Here is a 27,618-nt window from a genome sequence, read left to right as displayed (position 1 = left end):
AATGTTTTTCTGTCTCTCTTTCTCAGAATAGATAGTTGAAATAGCATATTCTTTTTGTTCTTAACATCAGTCTTATCATGCATATTGCATATCAGGGACTTTTCTGGCCTTACATCCAGACCTGCTGGGGTAGACACCAGGTTTCCTGCGATCTTGCCCTGCATAAACAGGTTTAGATAATGTCGTAGATATTGTTCTTAATCTCAGATGCTGTCTCTGTTGTTTTACTGTATGCCTGTCCATACTCTTATTACCTGCTCTTGCTCTGCTCATTATGGTTTTACTGTTTTTATGGTGGGCTATTCAAGTCTCACTGCCCCTAACCTTCACACTACATGCTTGTTTTTCTTTGTTTCCCTCAATACAGCTAAGTGGGTTCTGCACACTGATTCAAGCCTAAGAGCCCTGTTCTTCCTAAGCCTCTGTGATTTTCATTAGGAAATATTTTAAAAATTATAAAATTGTGTAAAATTATTCATATTCAGTATATAGTTTTGATTATGTTTGTTTCATTAGACAAAAACAAAACCAAATATTAAACCATGTGGCGTAGTAAGCTTCCACTAACTTTTAAACTCGTATCCAAATCCATTAAGTGTACAGTTCTGCCTGATTGTGACACAAAACTAAACTCCGTAGGAGCTCCATGCCATAATTACTAAAACTAAAACTGAAACTAATAGATTTACAAATAAAATAGAATTGCCTTTGTGAAATAAAAACTAAACTAAAACTAAAAATACACTATGAAGGAAAACTAAAACTAAACTGAATTTCCAAGAAAGGTCAGAAAAAATATAGAAATAAAAACTAATATAAAATGGCAAAACTATAATAACCTTGGTGGGAAGGGACCGGACCACCTGGAGGAAAGCCATGCAGACACAAGTAAAGTCCACAGAGGGAGGACCCAGGATGTGAGGCCTAGTTTTCCTTATTATGAGGCATCCCCTATACCACTACACCACTGTGCCACCCCAGTTGAATCAAAGTGATTAACTGAAACAGAAACAGCTGTGTAGATGGAATAAAACTTGACACAGGGCACAACAATAGTAGAAAAGTGAGATTGAGGAAGATGTGGCAGTTAAACCTACAGTCTTACACCATGGAAAAAGGGGGCGTAGCAGCAAGACACAAGGTGTTCATCCTGAATTACCAAGATCTTTCCCAAGCAGCCATTTCATGGCAGGCAAGTGTTTCCAGCTGTCCAAGTTTTTCTGTAGAAGCACAAACAGGCAAGTCTGAGGACTGGAAGCAAAGTGGCCAGACAAGGAATCCTGCAACAGGTGGTGTGGTCTCCACAGAACCCTGATCTCAACATCTTCAAGCCAGTGTGGATTATTTGCAGAGACAAAGGCAAGTAAAACAGCAAACATCTTTACTGGAACTGTGACAAGTTCTCCAAGATTGACCACTTCAGTGGCTTCAGAAACTGCATGCAAGTAGGGCCTAATAGTATTGCTGCTGTTTCCAAGGCAAAGAGTGGCCACACCAAATAATGATTTAATTTACACTGTATGGCCAAATAATGTGAGTGCCCCTCCAAATTATTGAGTTCAGGTGATTTCTTGTTAACAGGTACATAAAATCAAGCACATAGCCATGGAATCTCCATTTTGATTGACATTGGCAGTAGAATGGGTCATACTAAAGAGCTCAATAAGTTTAAACATGGCATTTTCATAGAATGCCAAAAATCACAACCTGGAAATTCTGATCTGCTAGATTTCCACTATTCAGTTGTACATGCTATTATTGTAAAGTGGATAGCTCAGCCATGAAATGGAAGATCACGCAAATTAACAAAGCAAGTGCTGAAGTGCAAAGCACATAAAATCTTTACTTTGTTGCACAGGAACTGTGCAGTAGGAGCGTCATGAAATGGGTTTCCATGACTGAGCAGCAGCACACAAGGGTAAGATCTCTATGCATAATGGCAGGTGTTAGCTGGACTTGTGTAAGGCACATCACCATTGGACTTTGGAGCAGTGGAAACACATTCTCTGGAGTGATGAATAACATTTAACTATCTGGCAGTCTGATAGACAAATCAGGGTTTGGCAGATGCCAGAAGAATGCTGCCTAATAGACTGCATAGTGCCTTCTGTGAAGTTTGATGGAGGAGGAATAATGATCTGGGGCTGTTTTGCAGGGTCTGGACAAGGTCCCTTGGTTCCAACTGAAGGTTACATTAATGCCACAGAATACAAAGGCTTCCAACTTTATGGCAACAGTTTGGCAAAAACCCTTTTCTATTTCAGCATTAATGTGCACAAAGCCAGGTCCAAGAAGGCATGATTTGATGAATTTGGTGTGGAAGAACTCAAGTTGTCTGGACAGAGCCCCAACTTCAACCCTATTGAACACCTTTGGGATAAACAGGCACACCAACTGCCAGCCAGATTTTCTTGTCTATCATCATTATAAATAACACTGAATACTAAGGGGCAGCAGTTACTTCTGTGTCATTCAACTGTGTACTTATTAGCAAAGAACAAAGTGTTTAATAGCAAGATAAAATAAGAAATTTATCCCAGTCTAACACACAGAAATGCTTGATTCATGCAGTAATGATATAACTAATTTCTAATTCTAAGTTGACAGACGAAAACATAAAAATGGGGAAATAACAGATTTGTTAATTAATGGATGGGTTAAATTAAAAGAAAAAATTGATTGGGAGGTGAAACTCAGAGCCACAGAGGAGTCTAAGGACTGAACTTGAAAACTTTGGCCCTAGGCTATGTTTTTCAGAAGCAACTATGATAAAATTGGAATTCATGTCACTCAAGAGCTAATGGTGCTGATCAATTGACATTTTACTGAAAGTATTGATAGTAATGACAAGTATTTTTTAAAAAGTGTCTAAGACATTTACACAGTACCGTATGAGCAAATAGCAGGGTGGCGTACCTTCCATGTTGCTTCCAATAAAGTAGAGTTTTTTAAGTATCTTTTTAAAAACTGGGGTCTAGCTTCACTGGTAATGCTATCTTTGTCATTGTAGAAGTAACTAAACTTAAAAAACTACATCATTATAATTTATTAACTGTACACTATAAACTGTTATTACAGTTTTTGTTTTGGGGTTTACCTACTTTTCTAAACTCCATCTATCTATCTGTCCATTTTTGTATCTGCTTATTTCAGTACAGGTTCACTTGGGGATAGATCTTAGATGTGAAAAACTGTTAAAAAGAGTGGGGTAAACCATGGATGGGACAACAGAAATTCACCGGGCACATTTACCCACAGTGTCTGGAATATCTGTTCCATGCAGACAAGGATTAGACATATTATCAATGACTTGACGTGAAACTGAATACTTTTGTGCAGAGCTATAAAACCGCTGCATTTATGATGCCTCTAACAGTTATCACATTCTTCAACTATATCTGTATTTACTGTGGAGATCGATTTTTATAAATTATGCCATTGCATATATGCAGAACATTTGTCAAACACATAAATCTAGTTATGCATTTTTAACCAACTAATCCAGGCCAGGGTCATTATCAATATCTTGGCAACACTGGTCATGGTGCCAGTCTATTGCATGGCACATTTACTCATTCACATGCCACACTTACTCAATCAGCAAACATAGGATTTTGGGGCTTGGAAGGTAAACCAGACTTCCTAGAGGAAAATTTCCACAAAAACTAACGTAGCATGCAAATTGCACCCTGGAAATGTCCAAGTTAGTATTCAAATTCAATATTCAAGACATATATTGTACACTAAGAATTTTATTTACATGGGTCTGTTTTTTTTCTTCCAAAACATCCCAAAGGCATACAGTAGCATTTTGTAGACAAGAAAAACAAGACCAAGATTGAGTTAAGTTTGTGTGCTTTTCACATGTAATTCTTACAAAAAGTGTATATTTTGTAATAGCCAATGCATGCACAGAGTAACAGAAACAGAAATGATGAACTCATTTTAAAATACAAGTCTCGATCCACTGTACTAATTCCCTTCATAATTTTAAACACTTCAATCATGTCACCTCTTAATCTTCTTTTGCTTAAACTGTAAAGGCTCAGCTCTTTTAATCTTTCCTCATAATTCAACCCCTGTAGACCTGGAATCAGCCTAGTCGCTCTTCTCTGGACCTTTTCTAGTGCTGCTATGTCCTTTTTGTAGCCTGGAGACCAAAACTGCACACAGTACTCAAGATGAGGCCTCACCAGTGCATTATAAAGGTTGAGCATAACCTCCTTGGACTTGTACTCCACAGATCGTGTTATATAACCTAACATTCTGTTAGCCTTCTTAATGGCTTCTGAACACTGTTGGGAAGTTGATAGCTTGGAGTCCACTATGACTCCTAAATCCTTCTCATAAGGTGTACTCTCGATTTTCCGACCGGCCATTGTGTATTCAAACCTAATATTTTTACTTCCTATGTGTAATACTTTACATTTACTGACATTAAATTTCATTTGCCACAAATCTGCCCAAGCCTGTATGCTATCCAAGTCCTTCTGTAATGATATAACGGATTCCAAATTATCTGCTAATCCACCTATCTTGGTATCATCTGCAAACTTAACCAGCTTGTTACTTAAACAAACCACACCAAGTTCTCTCTCAAACAATAAGTTAAATAATTAATTAAGGTATTTTACTGCATATGCCTCAGAACTGTTCAATAGTCAGGTACCTGCTTCCTGTAAATGCCGAAAGGGACTCTGCTCTGTTGGGCCTTTGAGCTAGGCCCTTAACCTGCAATTGTTGAGTGCTTTGAGTAGTGAGAACAGTGCTATATAAATGCAAAGAATTATTTTTCATTATTAATATGGACCCCCACAAAGTTTCTTTTGCATATCTTGAACTATTCAACTAAAGGGCCCATGCCCATCTCTCCTCTGTAAAACCCCGAATGCCACACTACTAAAGCATACATCCCCAAACATAAAAGGTTTCCTTCTATAAACCAGTACAGTATAATCTTTCTGTAAACCATGCCTCCCCAATAGCATTATCTGAATAAAGACTTCTTACAGAAAGTGAAACTAAATGCTTCCTAAATTTTAAAACTGAAATTTCCAAGAAGGTGGCAGGCGTTTAAAAACACAATTGGGAAGTGAGATAAACATTGTTAAATGCCTTATATGTGGCCTTTTATGAACAGCAGGCCAGTCCTGCTAGTAAGTGTAACTGTTAAGTAAGATCATACATATTAATGTTATTATTGGATATGATAAACTCATTTTAATTGATCTGTAAAGTCTAATCAAACTTAGCAATTGGTATCCTATTAAATCCTTATTTAATTACTGCAATAAGAAGTAAGCACTGGATGAGTTGAAAAACTACTTACCTTTTAACTCTGAGAAGTTCTTTTTAGTGGGTGGAAATTCTGCAGATATTAAGTCAATTCTGCCAACATAAACTTTATTTTTTCTAAATGTGTTAGAAATGTAGGTGTTGTTTTTTTACTGAGAGCTTTCTTTTAAACTCTAATTAATTAACTACCAAACCATTAACTATCAAATCACTCACAAAGTAACATTGGTTGTGTTTCAGGTGATACATGCATGGCTGAAATTACAGTGCATTGAATATGACTGTCAGTAAAAATGAATAGTGGTTTAGGTGATTATAAAAGTAGCTAGAAGGAGGTCAGCCAGTCAATCAGTCAGAATATATAAACTGTCATGCAAAGGATGAGGTAAACCTGAAATTGAAATTGAACTTGAAAATGAAATCAAAATGTAAGCATGGAACATTAGTCACTATGAGGTGTGGTATTTGAGTTTGAAACTATAAACCAGGTATCTTATTGTGTTATCAGATCACCTGTGACAGGCACCTAACCTGAAAAGTACCAACTGTGTTCTTAGGTTCGTTTCTTAATTGGGAATAGGAAGAAATGTCAAAACCAGCTCTAGTATGTTATTGTTATTTGTTACCTCTTACCTGTCTCACTGTCTTTACTGTACCTCGTATATTCAAATCTAAGAACCAGCATGCTGCACACTTACTTTTATTTTCACTCCTTCACTTCAACCCAATTTACCACCAGTAGAAAATTCCACAAAGCATCCTTCATGTCCTTGAGAACTAATCAAGGAATGATAATCCCGCACTTGGCAAAATTGGTAATCAATAATCAGACAAAGACATTGAGTTTAAGCTTTTACTTAAAAAATATTTTTTATTTGAATAATAATCATTAGAAGCAAATATAAGCAATACCAAAACAACCAATACAACCTGTGTGGGTTCATTCAGTCTTCATGCAGTCCCAGTTCTTTTCTCAACCACACAAAGTCTGCAACTTAATGGACAGCCTATCGCACAGCCAGCAGGTGATAATGAATGCCAAGTGACAGTTCTCAGATGGCCCATTTCCTTAGTTATGGATTATATATCCTTAACGGAAAACATCCAGCAATGAAGAAGATTTTTATGTCTGTGGCTCCTCTGAAAGCGTAAGAAAGGCAGCAACTGAACCAAATACTCCATTCTTGCAACAAAGCAGCAACTGAACCAAACTAGAAACTGAAGTGAAAACTGAACGGAGACTCTTTTTAAAAAAATACGTTCTGATACAATAAAGGGCAGCAACTCTCTTGCCTCTTCTTCCCCAAACACATCTAGTTTCCTTTCCGCTACCAAAGCGGGTAACATTTTCACAGTTTCTCAAAACACAGGAAAGTTATCGCACAAGGTCAAGGTTGATTTCCATGGCAATCAAAAGAGGCAAACAGGCTGCTTATACAAAACATTGCAGGGTTCTTCTTTGCTTGATACACTTCACTCCATTAATCTGAAATTTGTCAGCTGAAAAGGCTAAAGCAGTTTTACATACTGTACACCAGGTATGAGCTAAAACACCATAAAAATGTAACTGAGGTGCAAGCTGACTTTGCATGCCTAACAATTTGAAGACACCACCAGTGGTAATGCAGCTCAGTCATGTCACATGACTAAACCTCTGGCACATACTAGGCATTATTTGCATTTTGGGGTGTTTCACTTTACATTCTGATTGCCAGCTTTTATTCTAGTGGTCTGTATAGCAGCTTGAACCATGCAGTAATATGAGGATTACTTTATAAAAATAGATGGGTGATTTTGGTGGTTTTTTTTTTGGGAGAGTAAATATATGGTATGCAGCCTTTTAAATAGGTTAATTATATTCAAATAATTTGCTTTTTAGAGCTTATGTAAATAAAATACTGTATAATTTTGCATTCATATGTAATACATTTCATATTGATTTAGCAGTATGTAGGAGGTTTCAACCAACGGGCCTTCAATAATTCTGTCATTAACAGCTGGCAATGAAACTTCCAGAGTTGGTAACACACTGCTTTATAAGGAACCCACCCACATCACAGTATGACACAGGGGATGGGAAAGAGAACAAAAAGTGCTTTACACCTATATGGTTTTGTTAAGCCATTTGAAAAACAAATCTGTAATCTTCAACTTATTATGTCATTTAAAAGGAAGCTCTCGAGCACTTTTTTATATTCATAAAATAAGATTACATTTATATACTCTGTAGTTTGAAAGTTAGAATTCAACACAATACATATAGTTAATATAATTTGTGAAGCTAAACAGTTTAAAAAAAAAAAACCTCTAAGCAACCTACTATTTAAGCAGTAACTTTCACATTTCTATAACTATTATGGTAGTACAGTGATTAGTGTTGCTTCTTGTCCCCTCCAGCAGTTCAGGGTCACATGGCAGTCTGTATGATGTCAGTTTTCATTTTTCACCCATGCTTACATAACCTTTTTCTCAGAGTCTGTCCATTCTTAGTCAAAGCTCACTTAATCCAGTTCAAAGTTACAAAAAACATTGGATGTTAGGGAAGAACCAAGGTTGGATAGAGAGCCAGTGCATTGCAAGGTACACTATGGCAAAGCCAAACACAGTCACATTGTGCTGGCACCCTTAATTTATTTTAGGTTGACCAAGTGAATGTAAGTGTGCGATTTATGACAAGCTCCTTTAACATCCAAATGTGGTTCCTGCCTCATAATCAGTGCTATCTGAACAGATTTCAGTTAAAAAAGAACGTAAAAAATGGATATGGCATGTAACAACATATAGGCAAACAGTGCATTAAGTAACACAACATTCCCACAATATTCCTGCATAAAGAAATGATGCGATGGGCTGGAATTTATAAAGCCATGGGCAAATTGTTGCAATGCCAACATTTTACTGAATGTAACCTGTATATTGTATTGTGTTGTACATGAAATGTACTTAAAATTTATATTCTTTAGGTTTTGTTCTCCTAGAAGAAATAACACATATTTACAAAATCGATTACTACAGGATTTTGACAGTTTTTTGGAGTCTATTAATACCATACTTATCCCATTTGTGTTGACATATTGCTTACTGTTGGTTTGATCAAAGAGCTACTGTAACAGATTTATCATTTTTTGAAAAGGTCACCACGTGATTTCTTCCTTTAGGCTAAAACAAGAATGCTACAAGATGTCTAAACTCACTTTTTTACTATGAGCTAGTTTTTAGTGGACAAGCACTGTTTTCCCCAAAGCATGATTTGTTTATTATATTTATATTTATACAGACATTGTAGCCAGGGGCAAAGTATAGAGCACATCTGGTAAAATACACTGCTTAGGGCTGTGAAATCTAGGAGCTGCATTTATATAGCTAAAGCTGGAAGCAAGTTTTGAATGAAAGCCATGATGTTTTAAGTTCGCAATTGCATAAATATTAAAGTGTTAATTATTATATAAAATATTTTATACTGTATATTCCCTACAAAACAGGAAATAAAGATGGACGCTACAGAGAAATTATCAATTGCAACAATTCCATGTAAATATTTAGGAAATACGCACATAAAATGAATACAAGTCCATCCATTCATTATCCAACCAGCTATATCCTAACTACAGGGTCACAGGGGTCTGCTGGAGCCAATCCCAGCGAAAACAGGAAACAAACCCCGGGCAGGGCACACACACCAGGGACAATTTAGAATCGCCAGTGCACCCAACCTGCATGTCTTTGGGAGGAAACCCATGCAGACACAGAGAGAACATGCAAACTACATGCAGGGAGGACCCGGGAAGTAAACCTGGGTCTCCTAACTGTGAGGCAGCAACACTACCCACTGCACCACCATGCCGCCTTGAATACAAGTCACTACAACAAAAAAGAAAAAGAAGAATTGACCAAGTAGATCGAGTACATTACATAACAAGAATATGAATCAGAAATCATTATCTCATACTATCATAAAAGGAAACATATAACAATAAATTTTAATATTATAGTCAGAAAGTCACTCACATTTTATCTCCAATGAACACATAGCCATGCCACTTAAAATCTAACACACCTGATGGAAATTGCTTTTTAAGTCTTTTGTTTATTGTCCACTACTGGTACAGTGAAGAATATTATCAATCTACAGCAAAAAATGGTTATAGTACTCAGTTAAATAAACATTCAATAGAAACAAACCTTTTAAGAACTGCATTTGCAAATGTGGTACTTCTTTCATTACTGACATTCTGTTACAAGTTCCTAATTTTTTCAACTCAAGGTAATCAAACAACTCATAAAGTGTAACATATTATTTACATATCATATCATATACTGTACATGCTCTGGTAGGTGATTTCTTCCCTGTGCTTTTGTGTAAAAGGATGTTTGCTTCCAGGTTGTACTGCTCTGGGGAATCGTCCTAACCCTCTGGGACTTTGCATATGATAGAAGTTTGTAACAACATGAAAACCTACCTGTTTTATGTATTTGATATTCCTTAAATGTTTATCGAACAAGAGGCAGTCTTTACAGGTAGCTGGCTTAAATTTTTCTTAATGCAGGAACGGAAGCCACTGAACCCGATTCTGCATTTCTCCATTCCTGTTTTGTTTTGCAAAACACTTTGTGCTGGTACAGTCTGTGAAAGCCTCCATATAAAGTAAAAGTTGATTGTTATAGCTGAAAATTACTGTATATTAATAGTACATATTAATATTTATAAAATTAATTTTTAATAGATAGTAGAAAAGATCTTAATTACATAGTGTGATAAAATGCTTTGCTTGTATAAAAAGACAGAAATCCCTGTTTATTGATGTAAGGTTATGGGATGGTAGGGTGTGCACAAGCCCATTGCCAGTAGCAACTATTGAACTGTGGTAGCAAGAGAGAAATGGAATAGCTACCATCTGGACAAAAGATGGTTCAAGGTAAATTCTGGAAGCTATTCATACAATGTGTCTGGGTCACTGACCTTCTATGACACCTGTTACTATCTGATAACACTTTCAGCAACTGGCCTCTTTGGGTAAGGACCAACACTTAGTTTAAAGCACATAGAAATTTATTCTGTTATTACTAAGCCCACTCCTGGTTCTGTATCGTTTGGAGCAGAGGAAGGTATTACAAAAGAAATAGGCCTGCAACTTATTATGTTTGTTAGATTGGAATATAACATAATCATCCAGTACTCCTTTTTCTTTCACTCTAAACATTCCTTGGAAATGTGTTAATTATTTCGAGCAGGAGGGTTATTAATACCATGACACAGTCCTCTGTTTGTGCTTGTGACTGTATAAACTAGCCTTGGCCCACTGTGCTTTAAGTGTTTTTTAAAAGTAGGAGTTGTTCTTCCAATCATTCCTTTAATTCTTTAATTACTCCAAAATGTTAATTTGTGTGTCTACCTGCTCCTCCAAACCATTCAGGCAAAAATCCAGAATACCTTGAAGGTATTGCACTAACTATCCATGAAGAAACTCAGTAGGAGAAAAGCATGTGAATATCTGAAGTACCTCGCTAAACTGAAATGAAAAGAAGGTCCCAGTCCCTTCTACCTGATGCAACAAACTCTCTTACAATCTTTTTTAAGGTTTTGATTAAATTGTTCTAACCAAGCAGTGAAAGTAATTGAACTGAATTGAATGTAGTTCATTTGAATTAATTTTAGTTGATCGAATTGAATTAAGTTGTATTACCATGCAGATATAGGAAAAACAACAATATAGCACAACTGACCATAAAATCTGTGCAATATAACCTGTTTTGTTTTGTCTGACACCTACAATTAAAGGAAGCTTGCTTCCAGGTCAGAGTAGTTTTGCTGAAATTCAAGGAAAAGAGCTTTCAAATTATCATTCCAGCCAAATTTCTGACCATACTTATGAAATCAACTATGTTACATATAAGTAAAGATATGAGAAAAAGAATTGCAGAGAGAGTGTGCCATTTATCCATCCATTTTCCAACCCGCTGAATCTGAACACAGGGATCTGCTGGAGCCAATCCCAGCCAATACAGGGCACAAGGCAGGAACCAATCCTGAGCAGGGTGCCAGCCCACTGCAGGACACACAGAAACACACCCTAGGGACAATTTAGAATCGCCAATCCACCTAACCGGCATGTCTTTGGACTGTGGGAGGAAACTGGAGCGCCCAGAGGAAACCCACGCAGACACGGGGAGAACATGCAAATTCCACGCAGGGAGGACCTGGGAAGCGAACCCGGGTCTCCTAACTGCGAGGCAGCAGCGCCACCACTGCACCACCGTGCCGCCCTGAGAGTGTGTCAAGCCTATGAAAATGAATTGCCTGAACAGTGAAAGACAAGATGAGAAAGTTGTACAAGGAGAACAAATGTAACTGAAGAAGAAGCACACAGTAGACGTAAAGCTGAAACAGCAGCATGAAAAATTACAATGTGCTAATGACGACTACATTTTGGTACTCAGAATCGATTAGTCACCTTTGATTGCTCCTGTAAATCTGCATTTTCAATATCTACTACTTTTGTCCCTTAAGTAGTATTCACCAGGGCTCAGTTTCTCCAGATCATGGGTGGGTCTCCCCTAGAGTGCCTGACTCGGTGTAATGGTGTCATTTTTTTCAGCTGTTGTTCTGGTGGCAGTGGCTTCTTTAGTTGGTTATTTGGCAGATTGTTGATGCAGTGTTTTCTGGTGGGTTATATCGGAATATATATAAAATTAGAAAAGATAATGAAGTGTTATTAATAGAAAATTTTTAGGATGTCGAGGTTAGGTTACTTCCTGATCTAAATTGTTCCTATGCACAAAGGTTGACCTTGTAACACACTAGTACCCCATCAAGGGTTAGTTTACTGCTGGGATAGACTTAGAGCCTATTACAACTCTGAATTCAGTTGGTTTAGGCAGTTTTGTGTAATGCTAAACATGTCATTTTATTCAATTTTTCACTGACAATACCAATGGCAACCACAGCTCTCTAGTATAATACAGGGGAAATAAACAACATAGTCCAGTGTCTATGGAACTAGACTTGAAGCTGCATTTCACTGGCTCAACACTACCACTTACAGAGCAAAAATAAGTCACTTAAAGTAATGATGCTGTGACAAACATGGAACTTTTAAAATACCTTTGAACACAAGTTTGGAATTTGGTTCCAAAACAGGCTCACTACATAACCCTAAACAAGATACCTAATCTACCTGTACATCCAGTTACAGTATAGAATGTCTTGTTGGAAAAAGTACATGCTTATTAAAAAAAATAAAAGTATTAGTCCCAGTAAAATGTTGTAGGATGGTCACCGCTAAGAGTGTCATATAAACTAATGATTAAACCATAATGAGTAAATATTTAAATGAGATAAGTGAATAAGCAGAGGCAACACTAAACAACCTTCTACTTATGTTCATCTCATTAAAAAAAAGATGCAATGACTCAGTTTTGGACACTGAAGCCCAATGTGTGTCTGTCAATAAATGTCTGATGCTCTCTCCTTGAGCGTGAATTTCAGCACACAGTCCCACATACTAAGTCAGTGTGCTTGTTGCTTCTAGTCTTGAAGACTCAGTATCATATGTAGGAGGTGTCTGCGCAGATCTCCAGAATTCCATGTCTCGAATGGTTTTCATTATTTATAATACATAGTTAATTAATATTGGAACATTTTATTCTACAGTATACACTTAATAGAAAAAGGTTTATGTTTTTCTATGATTAATCTTTTAAAAAAGGGAATGATAATCTATTTCTGAAAAGAAATTGCCATGAGTATATTTTATTGTATAATATCATTATCAAACCTGCTTAATCCACTTCAGGGTCACAGGAGGTCAAATCCTATACTGGCATCACTGGGCACAAGTGAGGAAGTCTTGTACTGGGCATCAGTGTGTCTTAGGGTCCTTGCACACACCCACCCACCCACACACACACTCACACAGGGCCAGCTTGGATAAACCAATTAACCTGACCTTTTGGGATATTTGAGAAAACTGAGAGTTCTTGGATTAAAGTGTGCAAAACATATGGTAAGGGGATTTGAACCCAGGTCAGTAGATCCATGAAATGACAGCAATAAACACTGTGCCACTATGCCTCCCATGAATATGTTTGAATATTATACCAAACATGCTGTGAAAATGTATCCTACATCAATAACTGTAACAGTATTACTTAGTCACATCAATAAACATTACCCACTGGTGTAATTAAAATTAAATTTACCTTCACATCGCAGACCTCCCCATGTTCTCACGCTGAGCAATACACAGATATTCATTCACTTCGCTGCACACTGACTTGCCTATCTATTAACCTGACCAGCCATACTTCTATAATGCCCTCATCAGCCCAAATAACTGATAATTTCATTCTAAAATAAAAAAAAATTCTTTTTGATGTACGCTATTTAGTTTGATGTTGCAGATCAAATTAAAAACCAAAATATCTCTTTTTACTTTGTTGACTAGCATGTGTCCATGAAAAAACACTGAACAAAGAGAAGGTATGGAAAATTGAACAGCTGACAAGAGACTGTCTTCAGAGGAGGTGGGAAAGAGAATGTATTTGAAATATTTTTTTTTCATTCTGTATATTAGTAATTTATTTATTTAATTGATTTTTGCATTTTTTAATTGGTTTCAGGTAATTGTCATTTAGTGCTCTTTGTTTATGGTTGCTGCCGAGGCCGGATTAAGACTTCAATGGCTCCTGGGTGTCAAAGATCAAAAGGCCCCTGTTCATCTGCCCTCACTACCCCATTAGGTATATGAATATACTGACACACTATGAACGTCACATACTGTATGTCAATAATAAACCAAGTACTTTACAGGGATTTAAACAGGAAAAAAATCACAAACTTTACTTCACCTTCCTTTTTTATTTGTGTTTCAAATAATGTTACACACTAACTAATAAGTGGAACATGACATCTATGGAAAATCTTCTGATAGCACAGTTAATTCAGACCTATTGAATATTAATATAAAAAGCTTATGCCACTTTGTGATAAAAAGGTGATATGTGACAGAACATTTTGTGTTTGCATATTTGCATCAAAGAAAATAAAAGACAGCTTGTTTTGGGTTTGTGTTGTTTGTTGCATATTATTTCCTGTAGTGGCTTCATTGGCCTCCATATTGCCGTTGACATCTCTTAGTGTCTCCATGGAACTGGACTGCACATTCATGCTAGAAGTGGTGATTTTAGCTTTTTGTTTTTTTCACTCTCTGTAAGGTCAAACTCATTAGTCCCAATGGCAGTATTTATAGCTTCCTCAAATCATAATTTTGGTTTATATTTGGAAAATGTCAGGTATAGTTTTCACCATAATCTTTTGCCTCTCTCTTTTTTAAATTTTCTCTTTTCACTGTACCACTAGACTCTTATTTTGAATGATTGTCCATGCTGACTTTTTTTTTTTTTGCAGCACAGAGGTATATCAAATGTACAATCTCATGACCTACGAGACACCTGCTTGGATCGTGCCCCGCCTATGTCAGCTAACCAGGAGTAATAATTTTTTAAGAGCTTTTAGTTCAGGTATGATTGGACAAGTTTATAACCATGAGGACTGAAGTGGAGCAGGGATATGTGCACAATGGATGATTGCTGCGAGTCTCTGTAATTTTGGCAAAAATGTGTACTTTTCAGTTATTAGGCATTTTTGTCTTTAATATGCTAAGGCTACTTTGTGAGAAGAACCCTAGAATGTGCAACCAAGTCACTCTGATAGTAAATCCAGCCTTGGGCGCTGCCATATGTTTTTGTTGTGGCAACACGCAAAGCCGGGTCTAGAATTTTTGCTGCCCTAGGCAAAGTTGTAAATAGTGCCCTGCCACCCCTTTTGCTTTAAATGGAATCGTCACTGCTAGACTTGTACACTTGTAAACCTTTAGCCAGGACTAAGGATAACAAAATATGGAGGGATCCGATACAAAATTTATAATTTGAGAATGTCAAGGGGGTAGTTGATTACTTACAGCAATGTCTCAGAAAAATACGCTCTTGAGGAATTAGGCTGTATTAAAGATTTTTATTTATTTATTTATGGATGTATTGTATGTATGTATTGATTTACTGCATTTAACATTTTTCTAAATAAAATAAAACTGCATTTTAATATTTTCAGTTACATTTCAACAGTTTATGTTAAAGGTCTCTATTTAAACCTCCAGCCAAACATGTACATTATAATGATGGTGACCAGATATAATCTATAGTTATAATCCTGCCAAGGCAGCTCTGTAACATATGTCATTTAAATCAATAAAATATACTCACAAGCTTAATATAATCACAAACTTCAACAAAACTGAAGTATAATGATTAATTTTAAATAGGAATTTTTGCCCACAATTCCTATTTACTGCATCCTCATGTATGCAAATAACACAATATAACTATCCAATCAGTGCACAATGGTCTATAGAACATACCAAGAGAGATGGGCCAAGAGTGAATGTCATAAATAGTGGTGAATGACAGAGATCATTATTTGTCAAGTTTTAACACAAGTGTTAATGTATCCCCAATTGGGAAATTATTATAGTTTGAATTAAATCAACCTTTAGTAATATAGTCAAGAGCTGCAGACCTGTTGCCAGTTTGATTGTGTAATTTTATTGTGTCATGTCTGTGTCTTCTCTACTTCAGTTTGAGGATTATTTTTCTTATTACTATTATTATTGTTGTTGCTGTTGCTGTTGTTCCTGTGATTGTTGGATTGTGTAGGTCATCAGATGTTAAATCCTAGCATTACTAGTATGCGATAATAATATGAAAAATATCTTCAGACATTTATTGCATCAGAGTGTTTGTAGGTCTGTATTATTTAAAAAATAATGCCACCCGCTCCAAATTTTGCCACCCTAGGCAACTGCCTAGTTCTCCTAAATGGTAGAGCTGGCCCTGGGATTGCATGTCCAAGATGATTCTTATGATCCAGTGATTGTTCCTTAGCTATAAAACATCTTGATGTGGAGGTAGCATTATAATACTATTTGGATAGTAGCACCCTCTTTTCTGGCATGTATGTTTCTGTCCTGACAATTTTGGTTTTAGACTTTTGCTTTTATCTAGCGTTCAGCTTTATTGCTTATTTTCTGCAGATAGCTGGCCTCACCCAATCAGCAAGTGCTGTCACCTACTGCCTGCTACAGTATGTACAGCAAGGTCCAAAAAAGCTGTATGTTTTGTTTAGTTTTTTTCTTTGTTACTTTCCGCTCTCCCTATAATCATCCTACTTGAATCTGATTTAATAGGACGTTTTTCTGATCAGCTCGGATTTAATTAGTGTTGCTGCAAACATGAGGAGTCGTCTTTGGTACTCTGTCAATTTATTTGCGTCACTACTCTGGAGTTTTATATGAGTTCAAGTACCTGCACCCTCATAAATCACACATAAATGCATTTGTATTAATTATAAACAGAATAAGTATGCTGAGAGAGTAAATTATTAGAAACTGTATAGTAATACTGGGTATGGATTCCACATGATGTTGGAAAAATTCATTTGAGATTCTGGTCCATGCTAATATAATTTCGTCACTCAGTTCCAGCAGATGCGTGAATCTCCCACTCTACCACATCCCAAAGGATTCAGATCTGGTGACTTTGAAGGCCACTGAAGAACACTGAGCTCATTGTCATGTTCATGAAACCAGTTTGAGATGTTTGATCATAGTGGAAGTAGCCAATAGAAGATGGGTAAATTCTGACCATGAAGGGATGCACACGGTCAACAACAATACTCAGGCTGTGGCATTTAAGCAATGAGTAATTGGTATTAATGGGCACAAAATGTGCCAAGAAAACTTTCCTCACACCATTACACCACCACCACCAGCTTGCATCATTGACACAAGGCAGGTTGGGTGCATGGATTCATGCTTTTGGTGCCAAATACTGACCCTAGCACCTGTGTACCTCAGCATAAATCAAAATTCATCAGACCAGGTTACGTTCTTTAAGTCTTCAGATGTCCAGTTTTGATGAGCCTGAGCCAACTGTAGCCTCATCTTTCTGTACTTGGCTGACAGGAGTGGAACCCAACATGGTCTTCTGTGCATTCTGTGATCACTACAGTTGTACAGATTAGTTTTCACAAACCAGCTTATCTGGCACCAGCTATCATACAATGGTCGATATAGCCGAGATCACATCTTTTTCCCCATTCCTGTGTTTATGTGAACATTGACTGAAGCTCCTGACCTGTATCTGCCTGATTTTTTAGATTGTACTGCTGCCACATGATTGGCTGATCAGATAACTGCATGGATAAGAAGGTGGATAGCGGTTCCTAATAATTTTCTCAGTAAGTGTATTATAGTGTATTATAGTGCAATAAGCCAGAATAATAAGAATTTAATAAAGAAGAAAACTTAGTGATAACTACAGTGTTTAGCCAATATTTGCCAAATTTAAGCAGACCAAAAAGCAAAAAAAAAACTCTTTATTCAATAAATAATAAGAGGGGAAAAACAGATACTGAAGCTTGTGCCATCTAGCCATCTGCACTCCCATTTTCAGAATCCGTTTATCCATTAGAAGGTCATGAGCAGCAACCCTGTATAGGATGCCAATTAATCACAGGGTGCACACATATTGACACTCACTTATTCTGGGCCTGCTTCGAGTTGCCAATTATCTTTACATGAATATATTCTGGATGAGGGAGAATGAGCTAACTCCATGCCCCCTGAAGCTGTAGAGCAGCATTACTAAACTCAAACCACATAACACATGCTAGATAGCCGTTCTCCTTGAAAAAGAGCCCTTTGTTCCAAACAATACTTAGCAGAGTGCCTGCTCTAAACTGCTGGCTCATTACAAACATAGAACACATATCTCATTAAATAGTATCTTGTCACTTTAACACTTGTTCTTTCAGCTTGCCTTTCAAACTTCAGTTTCTTGTATATCTCTTACATCTTACGCATTGTGTATTTATCATCTTCGTGCTTGTTTATTGACAACAATTTGTCTTTGCCCTTTTTAGTAGGGAATATATTTTTCTTGTACCCATTTGTACTTATTACCTCATCCCATCATTCTTCGCGTTTTCTATTCTGGTATGCATATAAAGCAATGACTTGTTCATTCTTCGTAGAAACGCAGCTAAGACATGGCACTCACTTCAGTGCCCGAGGCTCAGCCAGACTCACGTCAGGTTGCTGAGACATTTTACCCTGCAGCCTTAATATGATTCATATACAAATTAATCACACAATCATGCAGAAACTAGTGGGAGTGTTACTGTGAAAACCACTGTTGTCAATTTACTCGTTCATATAATTTTTTTCAAATTAAAAAGAGACAGTAGTAACAAGAAACACATGTAGATGCATTAAAACTGCCATTTTACTGTATGGTATGAAGGTGAGAAGGCTATTGATTGCAATAAAAATCCATTCAGATCAAAATTAATAAAGAAATGTTTTGTCAACTATGAAAGAATGAAGTCCTTAAAATAAACTTTAAATTATCCATTTGGATGGCCCAAGTTCAAGCTGAAGTATATGCCACAGCACTTTTTTATTGATTTTATGTGAAGTAAACAACATTCCATAGACTCAAGTCAAACTTAACAAACTAGAATTCAACCCCTGACTGAGAGAATGAGAAGAGAGCCAACAGCATGAGCAAATCTTTACAAGCAATAAAGAAAGGAGGATATCCTTTTTCCCAGATATACATACTTATTCTAAGATTTGATTAATTTGATCTGGCCATATTTTTAAAAAGTTTTGAACAGATTCTCTAAGTGAGAATTTCATTTTTTTCCAATTTCAAATAGTATAGGACAACAGTTACCCGCTGACATAATAGGTGAGCTGAAATTCTTCCAGTTGAGCAAGATAAGTCTACGTGCTATTAGTGAAGGTAAGGTCATTACAGTTTGTTTTTGTCCTTCTCCAATTTAAGCCCATATGGGAGCAGTAGTTGTAGTAGTAGTAGTAGTAGTGAAGTAGTAGTAGTAGTAGTTTATTTATATAGCGTCCTTCACAGACAAAAGGTCACAGAGCGCTGAACAGCAATACAATACAAACACAAAAGTTAAAACAAAACATAAGCAAATTCAATAAAAATATAAATTAACAAACAGGAACTACTCAGCACTGATTAAAAGCCTGTTTAAAAAGAAAAGTTTTCAGTTGTTTTTTAAAAGAATCAACAGATGCAGCGGTACGCAGACTATAAGGCAGGCTACTTAATAGTCTTGGGGCCACAGACTGAAAGGCACAATCCACATGGGTTTTTAGCCGAGTGAATGGGACAACTAAAAGGCCCTGTTGCCCACATCTAAGAGTCCAGCAAGCTGTATAGTGTTGGAGCTGGCTGGTTAGGTACTCAGGAGATTGACCATGCAAAGTTCTGAAAGTAAGTACCTAAACTTTAAAATGAATTCTATAAAACACTGGAAGCCAGTGGATTGTGTGCAAAATGGGAGTGATATGATCATTCCGACTAGCACGAGTTAGGAGTACACCAAACACTGCAGTTAATGGATTGTGACACCAAGGCTGTCTGATAGGCATTCAAAGACTTTTGTCCAAATTGATGTTAATTTGGTACACTCCCAAAACATGTGGCCCAATGAGACTGGAGCTCGATTGGAACGTTCACAGGTTAAGTCTTGCCCTGGATACACTGTGGACAATTTTAAATGCGATAAATGTGCTCAATAAAAGATATATGCAAGTATATAGAACAGCACTAATAATTACTGTGACAAATTACTAATGAATACTAATGACAAATATAGCTACAGTGCTGTTCGTTCTGAGGTACTGATTGAACAAAACCTTGTTTCAAGTTTTCACAATAATCATTCTCATTCAGAGGCTGGTGTGTGTGTTAAGTAAACACTACCTAGAAATGGCAGCGCCTATAACACATCCTCCAAGTGTTGGCCCTCCTGGAGCAAATCATGAGCAGCTTGGGCATTCCATGGTATATTTTCTTGTGAAACGCAGATTTGGGTGTGCTACCAATGAAATAGACATGATGATGTGTAAGATGAAAAAAATGTTGGTTTATTATTATTATTATTATAAAAACAGTAATCAAGAAAGCAGGCGGGAGGCCATGAAACTGACAATTGTATCCAGAAGTGCTAGGCAAACACAAATTTCAAAAGCTGTAAGTGAAAAATAAACAAAAAACTTTTAAATCAAAAATCTTGGAAGCACTAGATTGGATGTCCTCTTAAGGGAAAGGTGCACAAAGCTAAAGCAAAGATCTCTAGTTAGGCTTCCAATTATTTGTCTGTACCCTTCCCATATTGGACTGCAGCATGATTAATACTGGGTAGGAACAGACAGAAAATGAAGCCGAAAGGAGAGCTAAGGGAGGAGCTCCAGGTAACTGCTAACAGTATGAGGCTCTTTTAGCAAATTCCAGGAGTAATTAACTTTGCATTTACTCAGTTTCAATCCTCAAGAGCCATGCAGTTGCTGCATATTTTCAGTGTGATCAGTCTTTTTGACCGAAGCCTCTAACTTTGAGTACTTTTTTAATAAAGCTGCTTATGTTGAAATATGGCTTGCGCTCTGCCCCCAGCCCCTCCTTTTATCAGCACATTGCACTTGGCTCCTCCTGTCTGAATCTGTATGGGGCCTGGGTAGGCCTATGCCCTCCCACTTTTCTCATTGGCCCACCCTGTTTTGTAACTTAGCATTTAGTGTACATGCATTTTAATACATATCTCCCTTAAATAAAATATAAATTTATTATAAATTTACATGGCAAAACTGCCTATGTTAACTTTATCACTATAAGAGTTAATTTAACTTTTAAAATATTTGGAAAGTGTACATATGGATAGAAATTTTACAGCATATGTTTATGAAACAAGCTTTATAAAATAAGATTGACTTTAAATGTTACCAATCACAGCCATTCAAAATGCATGCCATTAACAGGACGCTATCAACTAGCAACTTACTGAATTTACTATTTGTTGTAGGTCTCATTGGAGGGAAATGTGAACAATCTTTCAACAAAAAATCTTTTTTGGCTTTATTAGTAGAAGGAAACAACCAGTAGATTGCAAAATGTGTCTTATGTTGTCACTGAAAATTTTTGTGATACCCCAATGGTAAGTGAATACCCCACTACTGGCTGTGCTAAATTTAGTGATGGTTTTGCTACCAGCACTACAACTGAATGCTGGAAAATGTACAACCACTCCACCACCAAATGTTGTAGGATCGGCCGGGTCTCCTGTTTGCCTGATATTCTCACACGATGCGACTCGATCAGTTTTAAAGTTTCCAACTGCTATTACAGCTGATAAGGTGTGCAGTTTTGCACCTCATTGATACAATGGTATTTTGTGTATATCTTCAAAAGATAGGCAGACACTTTATGTTCACCTCTTCTAAATGGATTTAAATTGGTGTTAAGAAAAATAGACAAACAAAAAATGATGATGCCATTTATATTGATATTACTAGGCTTAACATTTTTTTTTAATTAATGTTTATTAATAATAAAATTATTATTAGACCCACTCAGTTTGAGAATTTGGACCCAGCCTTTTATGACATTCTGGCGCCACTACTGGTCTATTGCTTAACAACATTAATCAGGTGGCTGCTATGTGATTAAATGGAGCAACTAAATAAAAGAAGGAGCTTAACAAAGGTATTTTTCTCAAGTACTATGTAATGTAAGTAATATCCTGCCTCTGCAAAATAATTTTTTGAAGTTCCCTTTAAGTTTCCCAATAATTTTTTATAACTCTTTGCTTTGTCTGTTTTTTTAATTCACTTTTACATTGTAGTTTATCTTTTTATATCTTGTCCTTCAGCCTTCAGGTCTTGTAATTTTCTGTATTGGATTTTGTTGACATTTCCTTCTGCTTGGCCAATCTGGCCTTTTGACTTTTGAAATTCTGACTTTAAATACATCATTTCAATTGCTTACCATGGCTTCTTACTTGAGTCTTCATCAAGGTCTACGCACCATTCTAGATTCGTACTCTTAGTGTCTGCTTATTATTCCGAGAGCTAAGCTTTAAAGAAGTGGTGAGGCGGCCTACTGCTGTTATGCACCTAAAATCTGGAATAGCTTGCCAATAGGAATTCGCCAGGCTAATGCAGTGGAGCACTTTAAAAACTGCTAAAACCTGATTATTTTAACATGGCTTTCTCATAGATTCATTTTAGTTTAATCCTGATACTTTGCATATGCATTTAACTATCAATATCATTCTGTGTGGCTCCATAATCCGTACTAACCCCTGCTTTCTCTTCTGTTCTTTTTCCAGTTTTCTATGGTGGCGATCTGCACGACCACCACCTGATCAAAGCACCTTGATGTCCCTACATTGATGGATTAAATGGATGGATGGATTGAATCCTGAATACCATGAGGACTGATTGTGAGGTCATTGATGTTAGGTAGTATGCCTAGAGGGGGCTGGGAGGTCTCGTGGACTAGGTACCCCTGCAGATTTTAATTTTTTTCTGCAGCCGTCTGGAGTTTTTTGTTTTTTCTGTCCTCCCTGGCCATCTGACCTTACTTTTATTCTGTTAATTAGTGTTCCCTAATTTTATTTTCTTATTTATTTTGTCTTTTTTCTCTTTCTTCATTATGTAAAAGCACTTTGAGCTGCATCATTTGTATGAAAATGTGCTATATAAATAAATGTTGTTGTTGCTAGCCAAGCTTTTCAAAACAGTGCAACACATTACAGTCCAGTGGCTCATCTTTGCAGTCTGTGCCTAGGTATATTTTGCAGTACTTAATTGGGCATGCAGAGTTAACCATATTTATAAACATAAGCATTGTCATATTTTTCTCTGTCCATTCCCACACATGCCTACACAATGCTAATCCAGCATTGTCTTTTCATCTAAAATGCATATCAAATTCATTGTCACGTAAAACAGAAAGACAAAGTCACAGACCTGGAGACCTTGGCCAACTGGCTTCCTACCCCCTACTGGATTTTCTATAGTGGAGTCTGTGCTGGATGTCCAAGGCTTCTTTGCCCAAAATGATTTTTCCATATGCAGGACAGAAGCCTGGCAGTAGATCAGTGGCATCAAGTGCCACATCCAGACAGTGATAAGAGAAGAGGGTTAGAGGAGGGTTAGTAATGGTTTATAAATACTGTATTACTTATATTTCTGTACAAATGACTAACGAATAGAAAGTGCCTTATGCACAGCTAATCAGCAGCTCTAGTCAGGGTATACTAGACTAAAGTAGTAAGTCTTCATTTCAGATTTAAAAGCTGAGACTGAAGGAGTATATTTTATAATATACAGGAAGGTCATTCCATAGCTTTGGGGCTCTGTAACTAAAAGCTGTACTTCCCACTGTTATTTTATTAATCTTTGGAATCTTAAGTAGGCTGGCATCTTGAGAACTCAATGGGTTGTGTGTTTTGTAAATAATGATAAGTTCAGATATGTAAACAGATACCTTGGCCATTTAAGGCTTTACAGTATATGTTAAAAGGAGGATTTTGAAATTATCCCTAAACTTAACCTGGAGCCAGCATAAAGATTAAAGAACTGGAGTTACTGCATGTGTTTGTATTTTCTTACAGTAGCATTTTGAATTAACTGAAAGCTGATTAATAAACGATTAGAACAGCCAGTGAATAATGCATTACAGTAGTAAATCTTACTAGAAATAAAAGCATGAATTAATTTCTCAGTATCTTACATATTTAGAAAACGTCTTAATCTTTCAACTAATATGACACGCTAGTGCCAAAAATAACCTAAATTGTGCGCTGAAAACTAATGGTTGTTCCAACCTGAGTTAAAGAGTGACACAGTGTATATCTATATGCAATCATTTACACTACACTCAATGTATATTTGCAAGTGTTATATGTTCAGACACACCTTTTGTTATATTGCAGTATATTGTTCTTGTGGCTTCATGTTCAGAAACAGTCCATGAATCTAGTGCCAATGTCCATGTGCTGTTTGTGCATGTTGTCAACATGCAGGACCCATAAGGCAGTAGTGCTAACCACTTTGCCATCATGCAGCCCCATTTAGTCTACTAATGCTCAATAATTTTTTTCAAAAATTTCTTTTCAGATGCAGGTCATTCACAACAAATAAGTGTCGCTGTAACTAATCATTAGTACAAATCCTGTGTATGACGAAGAAACTGTGATTTACACCTGCACTGCCTTTGTGAAATGAGTTCCTGTTTTAGAAACTGTTTAAATGGAATAAGAGTCCTTAAAGTTCTGCCAGGAAAGTGTTTTAATCTTAGCAATACACATATTACCTGGGATGTTTTACATTGACTTAGAAAGTACTTTAAATAAGGAACTGCGTAAGACAGTTTGTTTTCAGTAAAAATAACAGTCATTATTGCCATGAAGAAGTGGAGTTGAGTATCCCCAGTATAATTCCACAAAGATAAGTATTTAAAAGTCAAAGGTCCTAAGAATAATTTTAAAATGAATTATCAAAGCAAGCCTTTCGAAATACAAAAATGATATCAAACAAATTAGTTCTTTGTTGTGAGATGGAAGGGTTTAAATAGCAATTCTTATTTGAAAAGATTATCATATCACTGGTTTTATGGGTTAATCAGAACAACAGATTTTATAATTTAACCTCTCCAGCTGATTAAAACGTGTGCACACAATGCAGTGCATCATTCAGAATTCATGCTACTCATAGCTATATAAAAACAAAGCCAAGAAATAACGTAAAGAAAATATGGGTAAATAGATAGCCCAGTGCCACTCAACCTGGTTTGTTCACCCAGCATTTCCAAATTATTGTCAAAGTGAGATTTTGAGATATCTTAGCTACTACTACTACTTTCAGCTATACTTTTTGGCAATTTGGCATTTTCTTCTATATATCTCTTATTCATATTGTACAGAAATACAAAGGCTAATTTTTGTCAAAAATTCTCAAATAAACAACTGTGTCCTTGTTGAAAAACTAAACTCTCATAATACTAATAGTTGGCAAACACCTTGCTTACTAACCTGCTTCATGATTTTAATACTTCAATCATGTGAGAATAAACCAGAAAAGGAACATTTCAAAAGGCTGGGGACCCAAAAGGGCTCCATGTGTATTAGATATTGAAGTAATGAGAGAGCGGTGTGAGCTCTCTACTTGCTGCCACTATGTCATTTTCTAAGTTCACTACACGTAAGGTTGTCTCTTTTGTTTGCACCTTTGGTTCATCAATTGAAAGTTGTCGGTTTTTAGCCCTTTGTAAGATATATGAGGCTCATTATGAGGTGTTCTGACAGACTGAATGAAGTTATAAGTTACTTATCTGTTTTTGGGTTGGTAGAGTTGGTGCTAATGCCATTTCTGCTATCCCCCTTCAGTTTGGTTCCAAGTAAAGAAAGATCTCACATCTGTTACTTCAATGTCTGTTTGAAATAAATTTTTAACTCCTTCAGACATTTCTTGGAGCTCATTGCCAACATTCCTGTAATTAACTTTGGAACTCTTCACTGCACTTTCCTTATGGTCAGTATATGCATTGAGTAATATTCTGACCAAAACTGTATGTAATATCGAAAGTGTGGTCTAAGAAGTGCATTAAACCTCTCTTGAATTGTAATAACTTCAGACTGAAGGTTTTCACCAAAATACTCAAAACTAAGGCCTACAGTGATTAAATGAGTGTCAGAGCTCATACTAGAACATACAATGAAACTCATCTGTAGTTCTGGTTTTGTAAAGATCCCAATGCTATAAAGAAACAACTTAAAGAAGAGGAAAGGTGCTGCCATAATGTGCAGAATGTAGTGCTCAAAGCAGCACAGAAGAACTTACAAGAGTAGAGACAATTATTGTGATTTTGCTAGGCAAATATTCAGAAGCATGAAATATCAGAGAACAAGAAGAATTACATTAAAGTCTAATTTTTAAATGGATTTCACCTTTGGGGGCTGAGACGATGTTTGGCTAGTAACTTGTTGTTCTGCGTATTGAAAAATAGGCTGTAAAAAGTCTGGATCTCTCATCAAAGGCAACATAATGCATTGTATGATGCAGTTGATGTATTTATTTATTTTGGAGTAATTCTTGATTCACGTAGATTATTACAATGCTTTATCAAATGTCATTTACTTGAGATTGTCTAACAAAATACTGTAATCTGAAAGCAGTCAGTTGTTTTCATCACATTATCCAAGAGTATCTGGAAGAATGTACAGGATGTGCCATTATGCTACCTTTTCTCCTGAATGGAGCAGCTTCTATCAATAAAACAACTGCCAATGTACTTCTGACCATTAGTTTTCAATGCATGAAAAGAAGTTTAAGTAATTTTTTAAAATAATTTCATAAAGGGAAATATTACTTGAACAAAGTAAAGATGATGTTGTGTGCAAACTGTTAATTCATTTTTTGAAACCCTGTAATGCCTAGTGATTTTCTAAACATAAATAAGCTAAAAATCACATACAGTAGTGCATTTGTACTTGTAAAGTTGTAAGACTTGCATGAGACTATTAAGCAATAAACAGTTAAAGGGGAATATACTGTATATAAAAGTAGAAGAATGTAATTAATGGGCAATAAAAAGCACCATTTTTAAATAAAATAATCCAGTCCAGTGGTCAAATCCCTCACTGATGGTCTGTATGGAATTTGTATGTTATGTATTTTTTTTTTTACATTTTGTACATTATTTTTTACATCTTTTGCATTTAGATGTGCTGGTTGAGCTGATTTGCATCTCTGTGCTGGCTTTGTATGAGTGAGCATACTTTGTGTGAGACCCATACAGGGTGAGATCCTGGATAGGCTAAGCGCTGGCTCACTGTCAACCTTTACTGGAAAAGTGGGCTTGCAAAATGAAGGAATGGAGTTTTTTTGGGTTTTACTTAAAACACTTTGGCAGCCCATAAGGTGAATCAGTCAATCTTCATTTTATGTTGTTTCTTTCATCGAATATATTGTCAAAAATCACTTCACGAAACATACACAAATAAAAGTCAAAGTTACCTGAAAGGAAAGCGCTATATAAAATGTTGTATTTCAAATGTATATTTTTTTGAAAGTATACTGTATGTGATGGTGTGTTTTTAATTATTTATGCATTAGTTTTGACAAATGACTGAAGCATACACTTTTATTATCCAGAAGTACTATAGCATGTGGACTACCTGATAGTAGTGAAGACCATTAAATTAATCCAAGAAAATGAACAGCAGAAGTAAGATTCTGAAGTATGAGTTCTGTGGTCATCACAGCCTTTAAAATAATTTAAGAAAGAGGTCACATAGAAAAGTCAATTAATGCCAACCTGCATGTATTGATTTCAAAGCATACTATTGTAGGTGATATTTGATTTATTTAATTGAGTTGTATAGTATTATAATGT

At 36.3% G+C, this 27,618-nt stretch overlaps 1 long non-coding RNA gene across 1 annotated transcript in view; it reads left to right on the top strand.

Annotated features, from left to right (window-relative positions):
• LOC120524221 overlaps positions 1 to 14,856 on the top strand; it is a 38,366-nt gene extending 23,510 nt beyond the window's left edge. The window contains exons 4-6 of the long non-coding RNA XR_005632775.1: positions 13,740 to 13,818; positions 13,915 to 14,034; positions 14,702 to 14,856. This is a non-coding gene — a long non-coding RNA (uncharacterized LOC120524221). The remainder of the gene's footprint in view (positions 1 to 13,739; positions 13,819 to 13,914; positions 14,035 to 14,701) is intronic.
• Positions 14,857 to 27,618: the final 12,762 nt, after the last annotated feature.

The sequence above is a fragment of the Polypterus senegalus genome, chromosome 2 (assembly GCF_016835505.1).
Source record: "Polypterus senegalus isolate Bchr_013 chromosome 2, ASM1683550v1, whole genome shotgun sequence".
Taxonomy (NCBI): domain Eukaryota; kingdom Metazoa; phylum Chordata; class Cladistia; order Polypteriformes; family Polypteridae; genus Polypterus; species Polypterus senegalus.
This window is presented reverse-complemented; position numbering and strand designations above follow the sequence as displayed.